General features: G+C 44.6%; 1 pseudogene; it reads right to left on the bottom strand.

The window, feature by feature from the left end:
* Window positions 1–253: 253 nt before the first annotated feature.
* On the bottom strand, window positions 254–23,068 carry LOC112068714 (disintegrin and metalloproteinase domain-containing protein 11-like; annotated as a pseudogene).
* Between the last annotated feature and the right edge of the window lie 796 nt (window positions 23,069–23,864).

The following is a 23,864-nucleotide window of genomic DNA, read 5'->3' as shown; positions in this document are numbered from 1 at the left end:
AACTTGGAAATATTGGGAAAGTTGCCGGAATTCTTTGTACTAACACCACCCACACACACACACACAACAACACACAACACACACACACACCACACACACACACACCACACACACACACACACACACACACACACACACACACACACTTTCAACCTCCTTTGCCATACACACTTTGGGCCTCTTAAGAAGGTGGCGAATAGAATACAGACACATACAGACAGGCTCTGTTAACTACACTATATGGAATGTTGTGTGGTAGATCTACGGTTGAAAACACTGAGTTACGGTCTCTGCTGCATTTTAAATATGATCCCAAAACCAAAGGGTCTAACTCCCCCTTCCTACATCTCAACACATCTCAACAGACAGGAACAAAGAAATAACAATCAACATAAACCCTACATCAGTCCATGATGTTTTGAACGGTCTACTGCTTTTGTTTCATAGTCATTCTCACAATAAGTTGCTCTTCTTTCTTTGGAAATGGCCTGTACACAACAAGTCCAATACAGGATTCTTCTTGGATCACATCCGTGTTGTTGTAACCAGATAATGTCTGAATCTGGGTCGTCACCCAGTCACCTGACATGGCCTCTCTGAAAGGGACAGTTCAACTGATCCAATGGCCACTTGAGTCTTCGATCAATGTTTGTGTTTCTGTGTTTCCTTGACAACATCTTATGATTTAAATCGTTTTTCAGATGGCAGGTCTGGGCCAGTCCAGCATTCTCAAACAGCGGCCAGAAGTGTGTTTCCAGACAAGCATTGGAAAGACATGTCTCCTACTGAATTTGTCCACTGTTGACATGTTCTTCATTGGACTGTGGTAAGTGGAAGGAAAGGGAACTACAGCACGCAGACACCGAAGTGCATGCTACTTAGACGCTGGAAAGGAGGAAGACCCTGACTCCCCTCTAGGGACCAACAGCAACCTTCTCATTCTGTCCGTGGCAAAGACTTTATCCTGATTGGATAATATAATTGGCTGGTATGCAATGTGGGAGGTGCTACACTGGCCAGGAGGGGCCGGAGATAGACAGGTGGACAGACAGGAAGTGGACAGGAGAGGAGATGTTAACAGAAGAGGTCTGGAGAGGTTCGGGACAGGAGTGGAAGACTTGTTCTTTTRCCCTCTTCTCCGACTTGGAAACAATCACAGAGTGAGAGAAAGACAGGAGCAGACAGACAAAGACAGACGGACAGACATCTTATCCTCCTCCAGATCTGGAAAGAAAGGAAACAGTGTAAGAGACTAAAAGTTGTAAGGCTGTAAATAAGTTGAGCAGTTGACAGAAGGTGATTGTWGGACTTGGGTGTGAGGAGAGTAAACGAGACATGAAATGGAACTGAAAGAAAACTGCATTCTGGGTAGAATAGGTCATGAGGTGGAGAAGACAAAGGCTGAGAGTTTTGCTGTGCTATTTGGGATTAGGTCAGAGGATGAAATCAGCTGTGAAAGGAGGTCAGTGGAGGAATGAGGTGTAAGGTCAGAGGTCAACTGTGAGTGAGATGGGGTCTGATGGGGTCTGAGGCCATGCTGTGAAGAGCTATGGGATGAGGAGGGGGGGGGGGGGGGGGGGTGAAGGATGTCACCCTGCAGTGTCAGGGGCTAGGTCATACCTTCCTCTTCGGATATTCCTTCAACCAGAAAGAGGAGGAGCAACACATTGGGAGAAGAGACAGGAGGAGAGGAGAAACATTAGTTGCAGTAAGAGACAATGAAGGCTCAACAACAGTAGAACCTGTATAGTGATGACAAAGGCATTTCAAAGTCATGGTACAGTGCCTTGCAAAAGTATACATCAACCCTTAAAATGGATTTAACTGTCATTTTTTTTGTCAACAATCTACACAAAATACTCTGTAATGTCAAAGTGGAAGAAATAGTTAACATTTTAAAAGGTTAATAGAAAATGAAACAACGAAAATATAGTCGACGCATAAGTATTCAGCTCCCTGAGACGATTCATGTTAGAAACACATTTGGCAGTAATTACAGCTGTGAGTCTTTACACACCTGGATTGTGAAAGATCAGCCCATTTATTCTTTTCATATTTCTTCAAGCTCTGTCAAGATGTTGGGGATCATGGCTAGACAGCAATTGTCAAGATTTCCTGGCCACTCAGGAAAATTGACTGTCTTCTTGGTAATCAACTCCAGTGTACATTTGGCCTTGTGTTTTAGCTTATGGTCCTGCTGAAAGGTGAATTCCTTTCCCAGTTTCTCCCAGCAGACTGAATCAGGTATTCCCCTAGGATTTTGCCTGTGCTTAGCTCCATCCCTTTTCTTTTTATCCTGAAAAACTCAACAGTATCCATACCATGATGCAGCCACCACCATGCTTGAAAATAAGGAGGCAGTTACTCAGTGATGTTTTGGACCAAACATAAGGATTTGCATTTAGGCCAAAAAGTGCATTCCTTGCAGTATTACTTTAGTGCCTTGTTGCATAAAAMATACATGTTTTGGAATATTTTTGATTCTGTATATTTGTATTCTTCTTTTCATTCTGTCATTTAATTCATTATTGTGGAGTCACTACAATGTTGTTGACCCATCTTCAGTTTCCTCCCATCAATGCCATTGAACTCTGTAACTGTTTTAAAATCACCATTGGCCTCATGGTAACATCCCTGAGCAGTTTCATTCCTGTCCTGTAGCTCAGTTCAGAAGGATGACTGTATCTTTGATGTGTCTGGGTGGTTTAATACATCCTCCACAGCATAATTATTAACTTGACCATGCTTAAAGAGATATTCAATGTCTGATTTGTTATTGTTATCCATCTACCAATCACTGCCCTACTTTATGAGGCTTTACAAAAGCTCTCTGGTCTTTGTACTGTAGTTCAATCTGTGCTTGAAATTCAATACTTGACTGAGGGATGATACATACATATGTAGTATCTATGGGGCACGGAGGAAGGGTTAGTCACTCAAAAATCATGTCAACACCTATTATTTCACACAGAGTGAGTCCATGTAACTTATGTGATTTGTTAAGAGACATTTTACTCCTGAACTCATTTAGGCTTGCCTAAACAAAGGGGCTGAATACTTAGGCAAGAACTGTATTTGATCACATTTCTATAAATCATATTTTATTTTATTCTTCCACTTTGACATTAGAGTATTTTGAGTAGATTGATGACCAAAAAATACAATCAAATCAATTTTAATCCCACTTTGTAACACAATAACATTTGAAGAAATTCAAGGGGTCTGAATAGTTTTGCAAGGCACTGTATAAAGCCTATTCAAAGTGATGTGTAGTAGACCGTGTTCTCTCACTGCTTACTCCGACTACAAGAAGTCCAGATTTTTTACACTATTTTTTCATACTCAAATTAATTATGTTGTAATTAGGGCTGGCACAATTACCGTATAATCGTGTAACTGACGATTATGGATGAAGGCCATCGTGAAATGAAATAACCGTCATAACAATATTTTTGTTGTGTATGTGTGTGTGGAGCGAACAGCTGACTGAAGGATGGGCGGTGATTCGTGCGGTAGAGTCCGTTTCCGCAGTATCGTGGGCTCTTAACAACGTGATGAAACTTTGTTGCGCCTTGACGAAATAAGCAAGGTGCTGTAGCAAACAAGTCTTTGGTTGCCTAGGCAACTCCCGCTTCCCTGCAGCAGCACAGCACATGCATTCAGGAGCGGAGGAGAAAATGTGCGTCTTAAAAAACGTTGCTATTCAAACGATTATAACGGTGACTGCGGTCATTTGGCTGACTAATAACCGTCATCCAAAATTCCATGACCGTCACAGCCGTAGTTGTAATAAACAATTGTCTTGTTTGTTCAAATGAGTGTAAAGCTTACCACTACAAGAAGATATTGTAGAAGATATTGTAGAAGATATTTAACGGACCACATTAGTATTGACACAGATCATGCACACATGCACACACAGTTACCCCTGTCCCCAAAAGGATTACTCATTATTCCCAGCAAAATATGAACTATTTGGAGAAATGGATCAAGCAAATTAATTTTGATGAACCAGACAAAGAAATGTAACACAAATTTGATCATTCTTGATGCAAGTGATGACAGGGAAGTGATATAATCCTTTTGGATCAGAGACTAAGGAGTGAACAGGCATTAGCAGGCCAGGCATGCACACAGCTATGGCTCTCCAGAGACAGCCACTGCAGCAAGGGCACTTTGGTTAGGGCACTACTGAGTGGGCATTACTGAGCGGACACTACTTTAAGGATACTCCAAATGAAGAGCTGCACTAAGGAGAGGCATCAAAGAATGAACACTACACAGGAGGCTTCAAAGAGAACCACAACAGTTTGGGAACTTCATAGGAGACTACAGGGGAACTGTCCACTCCTGTCCCCGGCAGGAGAGCTGGGTTGGAGCCAGTCTGAAGGTGTGAAGGGGAGGCATCTCTTTCTCTCCCTGGAGAGATGTATGGAGGAGGTCAGGGTTCAATTCTACTAGCTCTTACAAAGTGAAGTATCAGAGGTACCAGCCCGATACTCATACTAAATATATCCATATGTTTCAAAGCAATTGGATGGGGAACTCAACCCATGTGTCCCCACCGTTGGTGGGGCAATGAGTTGCAAAGTGGGTGAAGTCGTTTTTTTTTGGAGGGGTGTGAGTGGGGGCCTTGGGGAGAAGCAGACAGGTACACAGAGGCATGCCAGAACTCTTACTTAAATCCCCATCCTGTCCCCCCTAGGACTATAGCTGCCAGAAGAATAGCACCTGCGATGGACCCTATTATGATATTGGTGCCACTGGGACCTGTGCAGAGGAAGGAGGGGGGAGGAGGGGTGCGGAGGGGAACARAACAACACCACCAAAAACACACGTCAGAGGACAGCATCGACACTGTACATCAACAACATCCAGAGAGAGAGAGAGAGAGAGAGAGAGAGAGAGAGAGTGAGAGAAAGAGAGAGAGAGTAGGAAAGAGAAAGAGAGAATAAGAAAGGACATGGGGTGGAGGAAGGGGGAACGCGTGGGAGAGCGAGGGGAGATCAGGGAGGCGACAGTTTAAGAAAGGAGGGTGTTTTATTACTTCTTTCTCATCCCCCTCTCTTGCTCTTTCAGCTGGACACCCTCTTGCTTAGGATGGCTTTGGTTTTTTGGGGCCTATGAGAGCCCTATGAGCCCTGTGTCAATGGAAAGGGGATACCTAGTCAGTTGCACAACTGAATGCATTCAACCGAAATGTGCCTTCCGCATTAACCCATCCCCTCTGAATCAGATACAGACTGTAAGATAGGAAGGAAGACACTTGAAGATAGAAGCCAGGTGTCTGTAACGTATAGAAACACCCACACAAACACACAGACACACACATACAGTACATGCACACATGTACACATTCAGCATACACATTCTCACACTAACTCAGTCACACATGTAGACACAAAGTCAGTCAGTTTCCCTGACTTTACTCCACTGCTCTTTCACCCAAAGCATGACTAAGGCAATAGCTATCGGAAAAGCTAGCCTATAGATACCCTTTACTCCATATATGTACACAAAGAGATAAAGTGATGGTAGACAGACAATGAGAGGGATACGAGGAGAACAGACAGACAAACAGACAGAGAGAGAGAGACACACACACAGACAGACAGAGGAGCTTTGGACCTTTCTTCTCCGTGTTGGTAGGCGGCGTGGGTTCAGGGATGGGGTCAAAGACACTGCAGTCCTTCCCGGTGTAGTCCCTGTCACAGATACACTTCACCTCGTTACTGCATGTCTGAGAGAGAGAGAGAGAGAGAGAGAAACAGACAGATTAAAACAACGGAGAACATCAACTGGCACAGTAGTCAAGTTGAGAACGTTCCCTTTTGAAAACACCAACCCAACAAGCAAACATCCCTCTATTTAAATGCAGGCATGTGTGGTGGGGTGGTCCCTGTGTGTGTCCTCACCCCGTGGTCAGAGCAGGTGCGTCCCAGCGTGGAGCCGGAGCAGGAGCTGAGGTTGAAAGCGGCTACGGGGAGACAGCGGCGCTCCAGACACATCATGTTGGGGCCGCATGGCGTACCATCCTCTACGTAGCCCAGGTCTGACCCATCCTCCAGCAGGACATGGCCCCCTCTGGACACACAGACACACAGATGGGAGAGGAGGAAGAGTAGAGAGGAGATGACAAAAAAAGAGAGGAGAAAAGAGGAGGAGAGGAAGGGAGAAGAGGAGGAGGAGGAGGAGGGAGAGGAGGAGGGAGAGAAGGAGGAGGAGTTGAGAGGAGGGGGAAAAGCGACGAGGGATAAATTAATCAATTAATCTATTCTGTTCAATCTATGAAAGCCTCCCAAACACAAACAATAAAGGGGTAGAAAGGTACAACTCACCGGCAGTCCAGGTACTTGTTCTGGTGGTATATTGTAAGGCTGGTCACTTCCCCCTCCAGATCCCCAAACTTTGGCTTTCACCGTCATAATTGGCACAGAACAGGAAACCCACACAGCACATCCCTGAGAGAGAACGAGAAAGAGAGAGAGGGAGAAAGAGAGAAAGGAGAGAGAAGGGGAGAGAGAAAGAGATGGGAGAGAAAAAGAGAGGGGAGAGAGAAAGAGAGGGGAGAGAGAGATGGGAGAGAATGGGAGAGAGGGAGGGGAAGAAGAGAGAGGGGAGACAGAGGGAGAAATGGGAGAGAGAAAATGGGAGAGAGAGAGAGAGAGAAATGGGGAGAGGGAGGGGGGAGAGAGAGAGGGGAGGAGAGAGAGAGAGAGAGAGAGAGAGAGAGAGAGAGAGAGAGAGAGAGAGAGAGAGAGAGAGAGAGAGAGAGAGAGAGGAGAGAAGAGAGGGGGGGGAAAAAGAAGATGAGGGAAGAAAAACGTAATAGAATAAATAAAACTCGGTCATGTCTATTGTGTAATAATGAGAGTGATAAGTCATGTGATAGAAGGCTCACGGCTTGTTTGCACTGCAGCCATCCCTGGCCTCAGGCTCGCCCACAGTTGCCTTCTCTGTGCCCTCTGCATTCAGCTTCTCATAGCAGAAGCGGTCTGCTGAATCTGAGACAGCACACACACACAACAACACAACATTAGATCCATATCCCGCCATCTGAACTCAGATGAAGTTCCATATCAGTCCACAAGATGGCATAGGACTGTCATGGGCATGGGCATAGAAACAGTACCAAGACATTGACTACTGGCAAGTGAGTAATTCAGGGGTGTGAAAGACATTCGAGAAATCAATGAATCATTAGTAACTTACTGTAGCCCCAAGTCCCTTACACTGGCCATCGAGAGTCCTGCACCGACCACTATAAAACGGCCCTGAGAGAGAGAGAGAGGAGAGAGAGAGCAGAGAGAGAGAGAGAGAGAGAGAGAGAGAGAGAGAGAGAGAAGAGAGAGAGAGAGAGAGAGAGGAGAGAGAGAGAGAGAGAGAGAGAGAGAAGAGAGAGAAGAGAGGAGAGAAAGAGAGAGAGAGAGAGAGAGGAGAGAGAGAGAGGAGAGAGAGAGAGAGAGAGAGAGCAGGAAGAGGGAGAGAGAGAGAGAGCAAGAGATGGATGGAGAGAGAGAGAGGGAGAGAGAGAGAGAGGAAGAGAGAGAGAGAGGGAGGGAGGGACAGGAAGATGAAACAAAATATAACGAGCAGGACACACATATCTCACAACACACTGACTGCAGAGCAAAACCCCATTCAAACAAAGGTGTTCCCTTACCTGACTACTGTCACACATGTATCCATCCAGCTTGTGCACATTATGAGGGCACTGCAACAGGAGAAAATGACATACAGTATGGTTTACTTCACACCAACTCATGCTCCCCAAAGACTCCATCTCCCAACATGCACCAGGGTAATAGTGTAGTGTAGAGTACAGTACCTGGCTGGAGTCTCCTGTGCAGCTCTCTGGGATGMCACAGTCATTCACAGCCTGTCTGCACACCGCTCCTCTCAGCTCATACTGACACACAAGAACACAAGAATAACCTCTTCCTGTCAAAAGAGGTGGACCGTGTAGTAGCACCAACAGACTCTTAATAGTCAAGATCGTATGATTTTATTATTAAAACTGTGTGCGATTCTTAATAAAAACGTTTGGTAATTAAATGTTTGGTAATGAATGAGTTAAATCCTGAAGAGGCCCTAGCCTCCATAGAGTGGACTAGCTAGTGTGATGAGTAATATGTAAATGAYGCGGTGGTGGTAGTGGAGTAGAGGGACTCACCCTGCACCCACTGCAGCACAGTCCACTACTGCACATGGCATCGTGGGTCAGGGTACACTTCTTACAGCACGCCCCTCCACTACGGGCACACTCCTACAGACAAACACACACAGTCACTGAGACTGTTCCTCATACCAACATAACCCTCTAGTATCACCATGACAGTGTCTGTGTCAAATGGAACCCTAGTACCTTTATAGTGCCCTGCTTTTAACCAGGGCTCATAGGGCTGTGGTCAAAAGCAGTGCACAATATAGGGAATATGGTGTCATTTGAGACGCAGGCAGAAGCTCCATTCTGGAGGGTTCTGGTTCCTCATCATGTGTGGGTTACAGCTCCTTAGGGCTAGTCCCCTTTTTTCTCCACTTCCTGTCTGAATGACGTGCCCAAAGTAAACTGCCTGTAGCTTAGGCCCTGAAGCCAGGATATGCATATAATTGGTACCATTGAAAAGAAAACYCTTTGAAGTTTGTAGAAATGTTAAAATAATGTAGGAGAATATAACACAATAGATATGGTAGGAGAACATCTAAAGAAAAAGCAACTGGAGATCTTTTTTTTGTTGAGAGACCATCCTCTTAGAAATGCAAGAGTAAGGTCATATTGAAAATTAGCTCTGTGGATGAAATTCCTATGGCTTCCACAGGGTGTCAGCAGTCTATGTTCAAGGTTTCAGGCTTGTAACTTCAAAAACTAATAAGAAATATCAGTTTTAGTAGTGGGACACAGTCTTGTAAATTTGTGTTTGCGCACGCCATGAAGACATTACGCACCTGCTAAAATCGGTTTCCTATTGAACATACTTCTTTCCAAAATAAATATTATAGTTTGATTACATTTTTGGGTATCTGAGGAGTAAATAGAAATATATTTTGACTTGTTGAAACAAAGTTTAGGGGTAGATTTTTGGATTGTTTCTCTGCATGTTGAACGAGTGGATTACTCAAATCGATGGTGCCAACTAAACTGACTTTTTGGGATATAAAGAAGGATTTTATCTAACAAAACATCACTACATGTTATAGCTGGGACCTTTTGGATGACAAATCAGAGGAAGATTTTCAAAAAGTAAGTGAATATTTAATCGTTATTTGTGAATGTATGAAACCTGTGTCGGTGTAAAAATTATTTAATGTGGGGCACCGTCCTCAAACAATCGCATGGCATGTTTTCGCTGTAATAGCTACTGTAAATTGGACAGTGCAGTTAGATTAACAAGAATATAAGCATTCAGCCGATATAAGACACTTATATGTACATAAATGTTTAAAATCCATAGTATTTATGATAATTTTTTTGAATTGTGTGCCCTCCAGTAAGCGGGACTCCTATACCTTAGACGTTTTAAAGAGACCCTCACCAGCTGAGACCCACAGTCACACTCCTCCCCTGTCTCCACGAAGCCGTTCCCACACTCAGGAGGGTCCAACAGCTGATAGAGAGACGGAGGGATAGAGGGAGAGGAGAACAGACGGAGGGAGAGGCAGTAGACACGTAGGATGGGAGGAAGAAAAGAGAAGGGAAAAGAGAAGGTCGTAAAGAAGAGGAAGAGAGAGATAATCAAGGATGGGCACAGAGCTGTATGTAAATATCTAATATGGAGAAATGAGGACATTGGGATAATTAATTAGGCTATATATAACAGCACTCCTGGGACCTTCAGCTTACACTCCACTCCCCACTAGACCATCAGGCTAGGCCAGCCTCCCACATCCCTCACCCACACCAACCTCACCTTGTTGGGCTTGTTGAAGAGGCAGCTCCCGCCCCCCTGGAGCAAGAACTGGATGTACTCATCAACACTGCAGCGAGAGAACTTTCTGGGCAGGTAATATCTGTACACACAAAACAAGCACACACACACACACAGATGCAGGGAGAGAGAAAAGAGAGAGAGATAAAATGGTCAAAGCCATTTTTTTCAGCAATTTTGCAATCTGACTCAAATGTTACCATCTGTGGTAAAAAACCTGCTAATTGTAGTAGATGGATTTGACAATAGTTTATCAAATCACCATTGTACCATCTGGTAATACCAGACCGGTATTGAATAAGCCGAAGCCAAACGCTTGTGAGCACATTGTGTGTTCTGTAGACTGATGTACTGTATGTACAGTATATGTATTCCTAAAGTCAATCTTTACCCAGTGTCTTCCATGATACAACCAAGCCAAGAATCAGGACATCTGCAGTCTCCTGAGAGAGATGGAGAGAGGGAGGGAAAAGAGGAAAAGGAGGGTGAAAGAGGGAGTGAAAAGTCAATGGGAAAAAATGAGATGGTTAATGACATTCGTCTTGACTAGAAGGAACTTACATTTATTTACTGAGGTAAATCCTTGAGAAAAAAAGACAATTATTTCACAAGTAAGTTTGAAATAAACTCAATCCATCGCTGCCTGTGCCACACATCGATCACTTCCTTCCTCCTTTTACTGAATCCATGTGCTGCTGTCTCCTGTCTCTACCTCTCGCTTAATCTTTACACTATCTGTACCTGTTCCTTCTCTCTCTCTCTCCCTCTCTTTCTCCTTCTCCCTCCCTCTCTCTCTCCCCCTTCCCTTCCTTCCTTCCTTCCTTCCACCCTCCCTCCCGCCATCCCGCCATCACCCATCCCCCTGCTCTGATCGTCCTTACCCGCAGAGCTGCGTATGTTGTTCCACCTCATCCCAATGTTCTGACCCAGACTCTGGCACAGAGTGATGGCCATAGGACCCACGTTCCCATACTGGAACACAAACACACACATCCACCCTGTATCAATGGCGTTCTCTTTGACTGAAGTTACACTCCTCACATTCCTCACTGAAGAAACAAAGAAGTCTAAGAAGAGTCATTCTTAAGTGTAGTAGCTGTGTCAGTTCCTAAACCATGAGCCTGGACTATGAGCCCATTGTTGTGAGTCACAGTCCTTTGAAGCTGAGTAGGAAGCACACAGGTCTCTCTTACCTCGTTGATGCCCCCTCCTCTGGTGAGAGAGCACACCCCTCCGGTGTAGGCCGTCCCACTGCGACTGCTCTGGAACGTACGCCCCCTGGAGGAGATGGAGGAGAAAAGGGGTCAAACCTGGACTAAAGGACCAGGACATATTGTAGTATATATAAACCGGCTGCAACCAGTCAACAATACAGACTTCGTCCAAAATGGCACCCTATTCCTTTTATAGTGCACTCCGTTTGACCAGAGCCCTCTGGTCAAACGCAGTGCACTATTGAGGGAATAGTGTGGCATTTGGGACGCAACCACTGACTGCCCCAAGTTAGATACAGGAGCATATCAACCTCCTCTATTTTTCATTTCAGGGGGACATAGACAAGGGGCGCTCACGAGAAGAGGTGCACGACGTCACTTTGCTCCTTAATACTGTCCTTCCTGTACTTCATGAAGTTCTGCAGCGTCGTCAACGGGTCCGTCACCACGGGAACCATGTTGGCCGACGACCAGGTCTCCATGGCAACCAGCACGATGCGTGTGTTCAGCTGTTCCCTGTAAATCTGCAGGCCAAACATACACTGGTGGTATACCCAAATTCATATCTAGGAGCATGGACATAATGAGTAAGATATGTTAGATTGTTCTCATAGGCTACAACCTAGCCTATGATTATTGACATGACTTTAACTTCAACAACATAACAATATCATCATAATTGACGATGGGTATCAGTACAAAGGTTAAGTATGGAGTGGCAGAGCTCTTACTGCATCAGCCATATTGACCACTGCTTTGGCAAAGTTCCTGGCCTGGGTAGTGGAGCGTCGCAGCTGCTCAAACTGCAGACAGACAGCAAACGTTAGGTGCAGTGTGTCCCCGTCACACACACGCACGGACGCGCGGACGAACCAACACACATCAATTATTTTCACAAAAGGCTAACTCACCATTTCGTAGTCGTTGACCACCATCAGCTCGATGTATTTGGTCTCTGACTGCACGGTGGGCCTGCGTGGCAGCTGTCTCTTAGAGCGCCTCAGCACCTCACRGACCCGGGGATCCTTCATCTGCTCATCACCATTACCTCTGGCTCTATCCCCCTCACTGTRYTCTGTGCAGTCTGMACACAATACAACACYGAGGACTGAGAAATGACATCAAAGAGCATGGATCMACCAAWATCAYTGTGTCTTCTCATTGGTAAGTATGAACATYAATGATTGTATAAAGGAGAGAGGATGTAGGARGTTGCCAGTACCTWGACAGTCTGYGGATAGTCTGACATCAGGCATCCTACGCACTAGGTGGGCCCCCTCAGTCTGGAAAGGAGTCAATGAGACGCCAAGAGAAAACAATACCATTTTACTACGCTGCTCCACATTCCTCATCTGCATCCATGCTACTATGAAGGAATGAATCAATAACATCAACACTACTCCACAAGGCTACCTATACCCTTATCTCCCAACCACCACACACTCACCTGATTGGTCCCGTCGAAAAGAGGCTCAATCCCATAAGAGAACCTCCCATCAGAAAACATACCACTGAGAGAACGAGAGAGAGAGAGAGAAAGAGAGAGAGAGAGAAAGAGAGAGAAAGAGAGGGAGAGAGAGAGAGAGGGAACGCGTTCCTTATATATCTGTAAGACTCCCATTGTATAGCAGTGATATTAGTACATGAAGATCAAAGATACCATATAGCTTATTAAAGCCATAGTGCCAGTACTGTACCGAGTCAGTGTGCTGAGGCAAGGCCATTGACAGACAGTTTATAGCTATGGGGAGAGTCTCACCATAGGCCAAGACAGGTGGAGAGAGCTGCCCAGGACTCTGGTAAGCCCCTCAACCTCCCTTGGTAGTAGCAGTGCTCCCCTCCCTGTGAACACAAAGACCATACCATATATAGTCACATGCTCAAGTAACTCGACTCTGTAGTGATACATTGGTTTGCAGGTTTCTACACAGTGACTGAGGAGGACGATGATACTCATTTCACAGACCCCTAAAAAAACGATACGGAGTCCCCAGGAGTTGTGCTTTAAACAGTTTCTACTTATATTCCCTCTCTTCCTCCCTCTCTTCCTCCCTCTCTTCCTCCCTCCCTTCCTCCCTCCCTCCATTATACTGCTAGCTGTATATACTATATGTGACCTACTTGTCCTCCACTCTACTCTGTTACACTCTACTCTGTTACACTCTACTCTGTTACACTCTACTCTGTTACACTCTACTCTTTTACACTCTACTTTAGCTACCACTCTGACAATGGAGGGGTCTTCTGTGCAGGGAGCTTATAAATAAATCCAACATTATGTTGCTCCACAGTGGGAACAGCTTGGAAGGAACAACATGGAGTGAGAATGCATTGGGCTGGCTAGGAATAAACCTGTATCACAACCGGCCATGATTGGGAGTTCCATAGGGCGGCGCACAATTGGCCCAGCGTCGTCTGGGTTTGGCCGGTGTAGGCCGTCATTGTAAATAAGAATTTGTTGCCTAGTTAAATAAAGGTAAAAAAAAAAAAAAAAAATTGAGCAGTGGATGTCAAAGTGTGGAAGAGGAGGACCTCACACATGAGACCTCAACACAGATGAAGAAGAGGGCATCCAGCTACAACACTAATGCTCTTTCTGAATAAAACATCTACCTTGCCTGCAACCATCTGTCATTGGTGTGAAAGAGCTGGCCTAGTGTAACACTTCAAATGTTTAAAACAATTCCTTTTAAAACTGCAGAGCAAATAAAACCATTGGCAGTAAAAACATCCCCTCGGTTGGAGAACTCCCCAAACACTTACACATGGTTAGAAAGACAATGAGAACACAGTAACAATTAACAAGACAATTAGCAGTTGGGGTGTGTGCAACCAGTAATCAGGACACGCTATGGAATGTTTGAATTGAATGGCAAATAAACAGAAATACAAAGACAAGCATATTAGACTACTTGCATAGACAGTTATACATTCAGTAGCCTGTTTATTAGGTACACCCATCTAGTAATAGGTCGGACCGTCCTTTGCCCTCCAGAACAGCCAGAATTATTCGGGGCGTGGACACGTTGCTCAATTGGTATCAAGGGACCTAACGTGTGCCAGGAAAACATTCCCCACACCATTACACCACCGCCACCAGCCTGTACCGTTGACATCAGGCAGGATGGGGCCATAGACTCATGCTGCTTACGCCAAATCCTGACTCTGCCATCAGCATAACGCAACAGGAACTGGGATTCGTCGGACCAGGCAATGTTTTTCCACTCCTCAATTGTCCATTGTTGGTGATRGCGTGCCCACTGGAGCCACAGCTTCTTGTTTTTAACTGACAGGAGTGAAACCCGATGTGGTGAAAAGGACTGACAAGCTGTGCGTTCCAAGATGCCGTTCTGTACACCACTGTTGTACTCAGCCATTATTTGCCTGTTTGTGACCCATCTGTTAGCTAACCATTCTCCTTCGACCTCTCATCAACGAGCTGTTTTCGCCCACAGGACTGATGCTGACTGGATGTTTTTTGTTTGTCGCGCCATTCTCGGTAAACCCTAGACACTGTCGTGCCTTAAAAGCCCAGGAGGCCGGATGTATCTGAGATACTGGAACCGGCACGCCTGGCACCGACGATCATACCACTCAAAGTAGCTTAGGTCTCTCATTTTGCCCATTCTAACTTTCAATTGAACAGTAACTGAATGCCTTGATGCCTGTCTGCCTGCTTTATATAGTAAGGGCAGCCTTACTGTCTGTAGGAGCGAACCATTTTCATGAACGGGGTGGCCACTGAGTATAAGTCTCTAGCCCAGGTGAAGGCCTCTCCTTCACAATTAGTCTCCTTCAAAAGATTAGAAACAGTTTCCTGCTATGGCTGATCTAAAGTAGTCATTGACCCACTACTGAGTATGAGATTGGGATAGCAGGAATACAAAACCACTCTAATAAAAGCAGAGATAGAGACACAGCAACCACAGCTGGCATAGAGTCAAGCGCTCGGCCTGGTCTGGCTGGGAGTGTGCGTATGTGGCTCCATCCCTGCAGGCGTACTGTACATCCTCCCACCCACACCACTGCTCTCTGAAGGAACCAACTGTTTGAGAACACACACACACAGAATGACTCTCTGATACCATCACCCATCCTATTCACTGGCCTTTACTCTCATCTCTCTCTCTCTCTCTCTCTCTCTCTCTCTCTCTCTCTCTCTCTCTTCTCTCTCTCTCTCTCTCTCTCTCCTGCTTCATTCTCCTCTCTGCCAAGAACTTATGACACTGCAGAGCTGACTCGTTGCCATGGAAACAAGCTCCTGATTGGCTAGTGAGGGCAGAGGGAGAGTTGGGAATGAGAGTGGGTGAGGATGAACAGAGGCTCTTGCTGAGCGTGGGGGACGAGGGCAGTTAGTAACGTGTGTAGCACAATGAACCAATAAAAAAAAACACTACTTTCCCCAATGGTTTTAGAGGCACTGACATTCCTGTAGTAGTCTACTCAATCCCACTGTAGCATTCATTCATTTTGGTGAGATAGTGGTCAACACTAATGTCATTTCAATCTGATAAGTCCGCCAACAGGATGACGTAATCTGATTTCAAATAAGACCACAAAACAGATCTCTGTAGCCTACTGGACAATAGCATACATGTCAACCAGTATGTCTACAGTACGTTTACAGTACATCTACAGTACGTCAACAGTACGTCAACAGTACGTCTACATAAACTCTACAGACGTCTACAGTACGTCTAAGTACGTCTACAGTACGTCAACAGGACGTCTACAGTACGTCTACAGTACGTCTACAGTACGTCTACAGTACGTCAACAGTACGTCTAAATACAGTACGTCTACAGTACGTCTACAGTACGTCAAATACAGTACGTTACAGTACTCTACAGTACGTCAACAGTACTCAACAGTACGTCTACAGTACGTCTACAGTACGTCTACAGTACGTCTACAGTACGTCAACAGTACGTCTACAGTACGTCAACAGTACGTCATACAGTACGTCACAGTACGTCTACATACGTCAAAACAGTACGTCTAACAGTACTCTACAGTACGTCAACAGTACGTCTACAGTACGTCAACAGTACGTCTACAGTACGTCTACAGTACGTCTACAGTACGTCACAGTACGTCTACAGTACGTCAACAGTACGTCTACAGTACGTCAAACAGTACGTCTACAGTACGTCAACAGTTGTAAAAACGTCAACAGTACTCTACAGTACGTCTACAGTAACGTCTACAGTACGTTCTACAGTACGTCTACAGTACTGCAACAGTAACAGTATACGTACGTCTACATAGCTTCTACCGATGTCAACAGTATGTCAGCAGTATGTCTACAGTATGCAGAAAACACAGTTGCTTTTTCAGAGGCATGGGTAGAACTTCTATTATAACTAGGGCCATGTGTTTTGTGCAATCATGTGACATAGCAAGAATTTATCCTGTATTTTATCCAAAATATCCAAAAATGAATTACACCAAAAATGAAAGCAGTTGTCTGAGGGTGGTGCTGGATCTGGAACAGATTGTTGAAAAYGCTTTAAATAACCGTTCAAATCCAGGCATATCAAATGATTGTGCAAAATACTGGGCCCTAATTATAACATACAAACACACACACACACACGCACACGCACACGCACTCACACTACCATAGACTGTGAMGGTTTGCCGTCTTGGTGAAAGTGCCGCTCCACGTAGTCTGAGGACAGGAGGTTGCTGCAGAGAGAAAACACAGAGACACCTCTTTTATTATGACAGACACCTCTCTTATAAACCATACCCCAAGCCAAGCTCTACACTACGTCTAAGACAACGAGGCACATCCTTTATGCGTATGATTTATCCTCGTTGTCTGCATATCTATTCTGTGTGTGAATAGATATGCAGTCTGTACGAATATGGTCCGTTCTRAACGTAATTCCATTTCCGTGTTCATGCATGAGGGTGTCGTGTAATGCATGGCTGTAGAGTACAGCATATATGGATGTGATTTATGACGTTATCGTAGCTAGGCAGTAGCCGTAACAGAGTAGCGGTGGTCTGGCTGCTGTGTTGACTCCTTTACTGTGCTGTAGAGGAGTTACAGTACATTAAGCACATTAATAATAAAGTCATGACAATCCAGGCCACTCTCTAAGGTGGTTAGCTGTATTGATGGAGCTCTCGGGGTCTCTGTGTCCCTGACGCTCCACTAAACATTTGATTATGTGTCATAAATGGAAGGAGCAAAGTGTATTTGCTAACGGTAGCGGTTATGGAAATGCCAATGTTGATGATTGTGGCGATTTAGAAAATACGGACTGATGGAAATGGGTGCGGCGAATACGTCAATCAAGTTGATCAATCAAAATTGTGCACAAAATCAAATGTACTCACTGGTTTAACTCCAGGTCCAGGGTGAAGGTGTGTCCGAAGGTCTCCACCTGGAAACAACTCTGGGCCAAATGGACTGGCTTAAATAGGGAGAATGAGAGATGAGGATCGAAAGAGAGAGAGACATTACAGGACGAACCACTTTAAAGTAAACCCCTCTAATAGCGGTTCGCCCATTTGGTGAGTCACAATGACAGCGATCATTCTATAAGAAGTATAACAAACCAAAATACATACTGTACAAATGCATTTCTGCCAGTGCAATACTGCATATGCATCAAAAGCATTTTAGCAGCTAACATAGTCGGATTGATAAAGTGTCCATTGATTTGGCTGGACTGAATCCATTCCAACAGGCAGTACTGAAGCCATCCAGGAAGTGCATTTGTATTCAGCAGTAGAGATGGACGGGGAAGAGGGTTTACAGGAAAGGAGAAAGCTTTAAATATCCATCTACATTAAGCCGGTGTGAAGCCAATGTGTCCCTACTGTCGGCTGCCAAAAAAATGGAGAGGTAAGAAGAAGGCAAGGAGGAACTTTACTGGCTGCCAGATATTTATCGCAGTCAAAACACAGTGTCGCCAAAAGCACAAACAGTGTCAGCATTCAATCCCAGCCCACTGTAATTCTGTCTGCAGGATACAGGCTGCAGTGAATCATTGGACTTTCACTGAGACAAGACTCCCATTCGGGAATCATTCCCTCCAATGATTCCACACAACTCAACTTCAGCTGGACCAGGGAGAGGGTAGTTCTGCTTGCCTATGTTTGTGTTTCGTAAAGTTTTGATGTGTGTGAAGTAATCAAGACTGTTTATTTTGGTCAATCAATAGATCAATAGATTTGTTGGAATCGATCAGTATTTATCAGCCCTGAATCATAACATCCCTCAGGATGTTTAGGTGGCCACCACCCTGTCTGTAACACCAAGGCATCTTGATACTGTTCTAATGCCAAAGTCAGTCCTCCGGGAACCCTGTGATAGCAGGTTCATTACTCAGTAACAACCAGTGATTGTAAATACATCTGAAATGTGCACATGCTGTAGAAACAGATGTATCTTCACTTCCAGTCCATTGATAAGCAAAGTCACTTGAGGAAACAGTAGGCTGTATAACTTGGAATCAAAGTTAACCTATGGAATAGTTGATAAATCCATGAGTCAGAATGACAGCTAGGAATATTCCATCTAAACCTCTTCAGAATCCTCTGTAAAAAAAAGAAAAAAGAAGGAAATTATGACTACAAAAAAATACAACAGAGGCAAAACATGAAATGAAATGTAACCAACAGAACCCTCCTAATTAAGTAAAAATATCCCCCTTTACCAATTATACCACTTCTCAAAAACAACTCCAAAAACAACAACACTGGGATTTTACACGATCTCCATCCAAATACCCATGAGCCTCTTTAAATAGTTCAATCACATCACACGGTAGGTTAAACCAAGCAGTGTAATCAGAGCCAGATTTATCTCCAGACGAGGGTAATGACTCTCTCAACCAACTCAACTCAACACTCAACCCACCAGAGGGGTATATTACAAAGGAGAATCAATAAGTTAGCCAGCTAACTTTGATAAACAACCATAAATAGCTATTGATTTTCTGATTCATTAAGAAAGCTAAACTTAGAAATGTGTTTTTGGTTGTTGAGTCAAAACGACCACACCCATTTCAAGCTTATCCTTAAAAAATATATACGTTATTTCAGAATATTTAGATGAGTTATCTTGTTAACTCATTGATCTCTGGTGCCCCATTGAAAGATGTAGACCTTGCACATCATCATCTGCACATCTATCACTCCAGTGTTAATGCTAAATTGTAATTATTTTTGCCTCTATGGCCTATTTATTGCCTTACCTCCCTAATCTTACTACATTTGCACACACTGTCATAGATTTTTCTTTTGTGTTACTTTTGTTTATGTGTAACTCTGTGTTGTTGTTTTTGTCGCACTGCTTTGCTTTATCTTGGCCAGGTCGCAGTTGTAAATGAGAACTTGTTCTCAACTGGCCTACCTGGTMAAATAAAAATMAAATAAAATAAAATAAAAAAATAGAACCTCACCCTCCATCCCACTTCCACCTTCCTCTTCAGAGAAAGAGAAAGGGTGTATGAAAATTAAAGAAAGAGATGGGTTGAAGGGTGAGGTAGAGTGTAGGTCTGAGAGAGAGAGAGATATAGATAGAGAGAGAGGGTGTATGATAATTAAAGAAAGAGATGGGTTGAAGGGTGAGGTAGAGGTTAGGTCTGAGAGAGAGAGAGAGAGAGAGAGAGAGAGAGTAAGAGAAAAAAAAAGAGGATGATTTTGTACCAGTGGAGTTTTTGGCCCAAGTAGCACTTCTCACACAGGCCTGTTGAATCATTGATGTGGACATACTTCAACACACCATTGAATAATAGAGGAATGGCAGAGAGAGGAGCTCTCCATGAGAGATCTGAATATTTCACCACACAGAGCCTTTTATCATGAGGAGATGAGGCCAAGCAGCTGAAATCACATTCACACAACAGGCTTCTGTTTCAGATCTCTTTCAGATACTCTTCTCTCCGGTGGACTGTAATTATGAATCTGTGGCATGGGGTGGCATAGTGGGTGAGTACAGTAGGTCAGAAGGTTTTGGGTTCAAGTCCCAGATATTGTGCTCCAACATAGGGTGTAATGCCCGTTGGTTACAGTTAAATATATATACAAAACAAAAATATAAACGAAACATGGAACATTTTCAAAGATTTTACTGAGCTACAGTTCGTATAAGGAAATCAGTCAATTGAAATAAATTCATTAGGCCCTAATCTATGGCTTTCACATGACTGGGAATACAGATATGCATCTGTTAGTCGTGGATCAGAAAACCAGCCATTATCTGGTGTGACCACCATTTGCCTCATGCAGCGCAACACATCTCCTTCACATAGAGTTGATCAGGTTGTTGATTATGGCCTGTGGAATGTAGTCCCACTCCTCTTCAATGGCTGTGTGAAGTTGCTGGATATTGGCGGGAACTGGAACACGCTGTTGTACACGTCGATCCAGACTCCAGAGCATCCCAAACAGCCTCAATGGGTGACATGTCTGATGAGTATGCAGGCCATGAAAGAACTGGGACATTTTCAGRTTCCAGGAATTGTGTGCAGATCCTTGCAACATGGGGCCGTGCGTTATAATGCTGAAGCGAATGAATGTCACGACAATGGGCATCAGGATCTCGTCACGGTATCTCTGTGCATTCCAATTGCCATCGATAAAATGCAATTGTGTCCGTTGCCCGTACGTAGCTTATGCCTGCCCATACCACAACCCCACCACCACGGTGCACTCACATCAGCAAACCACTCACCCACATGACGCCATTCTGCGGTCATGAAGGGAGAAGGACGTACCACCAAATTCTCTAAAAACTACGTTGGAGGCGGCTTATGGTAGAGAAATTAACATTCAAGTATCTGGCAACAGCTCTGGTGGACATTCCTGTAGTCAGCATGCCAATTGAATGCTCCCTCAAACCTTGAGACACCTGTGGCATTGTGTTGTGTGACAAAACGGCACATTTTAGAGTGGCCTGTGTAATGATCATGCTGTTTAATCAGCTTCCTGATATGCCACACCTGTCAAGTGGATGGGTTATCCTGGCAAAGAGAAATGCTCACTAACAGGGATGTAAACAAATTTGTGCACAAAATTTGAGGGAAAGAAACTTTTTTGTGCGTGTGGAACATTTGTTTTATTTCAGCTCATGAAACATGGGACCAACACACATGTTGCGCTTACATTTTTGTTCAGTGTATATATATATATATAGCAGTAACATAGTAACCACTGTTTTGCAAGACCAGAAAGGACTTGGTCATTCTCTGATGCTGGTTAAAGGGGAAACGTAGTGGGCTTAGAGGTTGCAGGAAACCACCTCCCTTCTCTGTCATTCAGTGAGGGCAGAGCATGCGGCACAGACCACTGCATTGCTCTTGACCAACTGGCAGAGGTGCCCCGACATACAGCAGGAGAGAGCCAGTGGGTCTTGCATCAGTCACACCCAAACTAGGTTTCTGACTAGGACTGACTTCATCCCTCAGTGCGAACACAAGCAAGCTGAAGACACCTGGAGGTTCAGAGTAAGAACAGCACACCTGCCAGTCACAGCGTGGAAGTTAGGGCATTATGGGACTGATAGACTTGTGCAGTTTGGGATGGATCTTATGATAAACTTAGAAAACAAGAGACAGGCCAAAACAGGCAAGAAAGGGTTCACAAAAGTCATTTGGGTTGAGAGAAACCATTACAGTTTCAACAATGAACTGGGAGTTTAATACAAGAGAGGGAATGCAGGAGAGAGAACAAAAACGAATAGATAACACTCCAAGAAAAACAGGTTGCCACACCCACTTCTCCATTACAGACAGTGGTCTATACTTACCGAGGTACCTCCCGTGGTATTCTTCATGCGGGTATCCAAATAGCCGTGGGACATTTCTTCCTCCGACTCCATCTGCTGCACCAGCCGCTTTGGATAGGCGACTTCGGCCGCAATGTCGCTGCTGTCTCCCCGCTCATCTGGCGAGAACCAGTCCCACAAACTCGCATCCCGCACCAAAGTCGACCTGCCGCCGCCTGTAACGCAGGAGACCTGATAACTGCCAACTTTAAACCACACACGGATTATCACACAGAAAAACGATAATTATTGTTTTAATAATGACATTTGACATAAATAGGCTGATATGGCACCGCGTCAGGCGCTGGTTCTACAGTACGCGCGAGCCCTTGATGTAAAAGGCGACAGCGCTGCGGTGAAAATGTGTTGATGCAGCAAATCTACCGCATCCGTAGAACTGAAGGAGAGGGATCTTATTAAAAACACTACGTTCTTGGCACAGAGGGAACTATCTCCAGCTGCGCGCTACCCCCCACACACACTATTGTAGACTAGTCTACAGAGGAAGAAGTGATTGCAGATGCAAAAATTGGGGATAGCCTACATTGGGCAGGGGTAAACTTGGAAATGAAAAGGGTGCTTCCTCCCTCTCCCGTCATCCCTCTTACCTGACACGGCAAGCCTCTCGCCCACTGCAGCAAAGACCAAGCACCACACCGCCAGCATGATGTTCACATATTCCCCCGAATTAACATCGAGTGCGTTAAAATGTAACAGGCGCAGATAAAAAGAAAACCGACGCTCAAACGATTATGGCGAGAGAGAAAAAACACCGACTGAATCTGGTTGACAACTGACGCTCGTCCTCTCATCTCCCCATTCAACTCGTAGCATACAGTCTCACCGATATCAGGCAATTGAATTAAATAGCTTATCACTAAATGAAAAAACAAATAGGCCTAATAGCCTATTCCAGAGCCGATCAATATTGGAATTGTCAAATTAGCCTATATTATGTAGAATAGGTCAAATGGGGAGATTTGAGTGCACGTACGCATAAATCCTACATGATTGTGCGTGTGTAAGCTGTATGTATGCATGAGTGTATGCGAATCTGCGGTATGTGGAAATGGTAGATAGAAAATGAACAGAATTGCGTTGGGTCTGCGGTGATGAGGACACGTGGGACCATAGTACCCTCCCCTCATTCTATCTCCAAGCGTCCTTCCGTTGCCATGCAGTTCTCTATCTGCACAAGAGCGGATGCGACAACCTGGGTACCAAGGTGCCAATTGAGGTAAACATAGTAGGGTTTTGTGTGTTCATTCATTTTCTATTAGGACTCATGGATTGCTCGAGTCAACACGAGTAATTCATGAAGATCCTGAATAGATAGGTTCATCCATGGATGGATGAGGTGGGAAAAATGTTCTTCAGAGAAAACACAATAGCCTGCAGTGTCCTATAGAAATTGACTTTCATTGTCCAGGGGCCTACATATTGGTCAGTATTGTGGTGCAGCTAAACTCACTAACAGAATGTATTGTAATGAACAAAATGGAGATCCACACAGCAATTGAAAAGTGGTATCCAATAGCATGACATGGTGCACCCATTGTGCCCAGAGGTGTGTATGGTAAATACAGATGCCATTCTCCTTCTCTATCTCCAGCTGTCCACTACCACGAGGAGACACAGAAGCTGCAGGAACACATCGAAAAATGGGACAGTGAAGAGTGTAGAGCGATGACAAGCTATTGTTGGAGGAAGTGGGCTTGACTAGCAGGCTGTGTGTGTGTGTGTGTGTGTGTGTGTGTGTGTGTGTGTGTGTGTGTGTGTGTGTGGTGTGTGTCGTGGTGTGTGTACACGACAAGCACATACACACATACATCACTCAATGTGTGTGGTGTACATCACCTCCATCCCACCTATGATTGTGTGTGTGTGTTAGTGTGTGGGTGTGTGGTGTGTACGTTGTTTGCAGCTGATAAGAAGTGT

Source organism: Salvelinus sp. IW2-2015, unplaced genomic scaffold, assembly GCF_002910315.2.
Source record: "Salvelinus sp. IW2-2015 unplaced genomic scaffold, ASM291031v2 Un_scaffold659, whole genome shotgun sequence".
Lineage (NCBI taxonomy): Eukaryota > Metazoa > Chordata > Actinopteri > Salmoniformes > Salmonidae > Salvelinus > Salvelinus sp. IW2-2015.
Note: the sequence above shows the minus strand (reverse complement) of the source record. Positions and strands in the feature narration are given on the sequence as shown.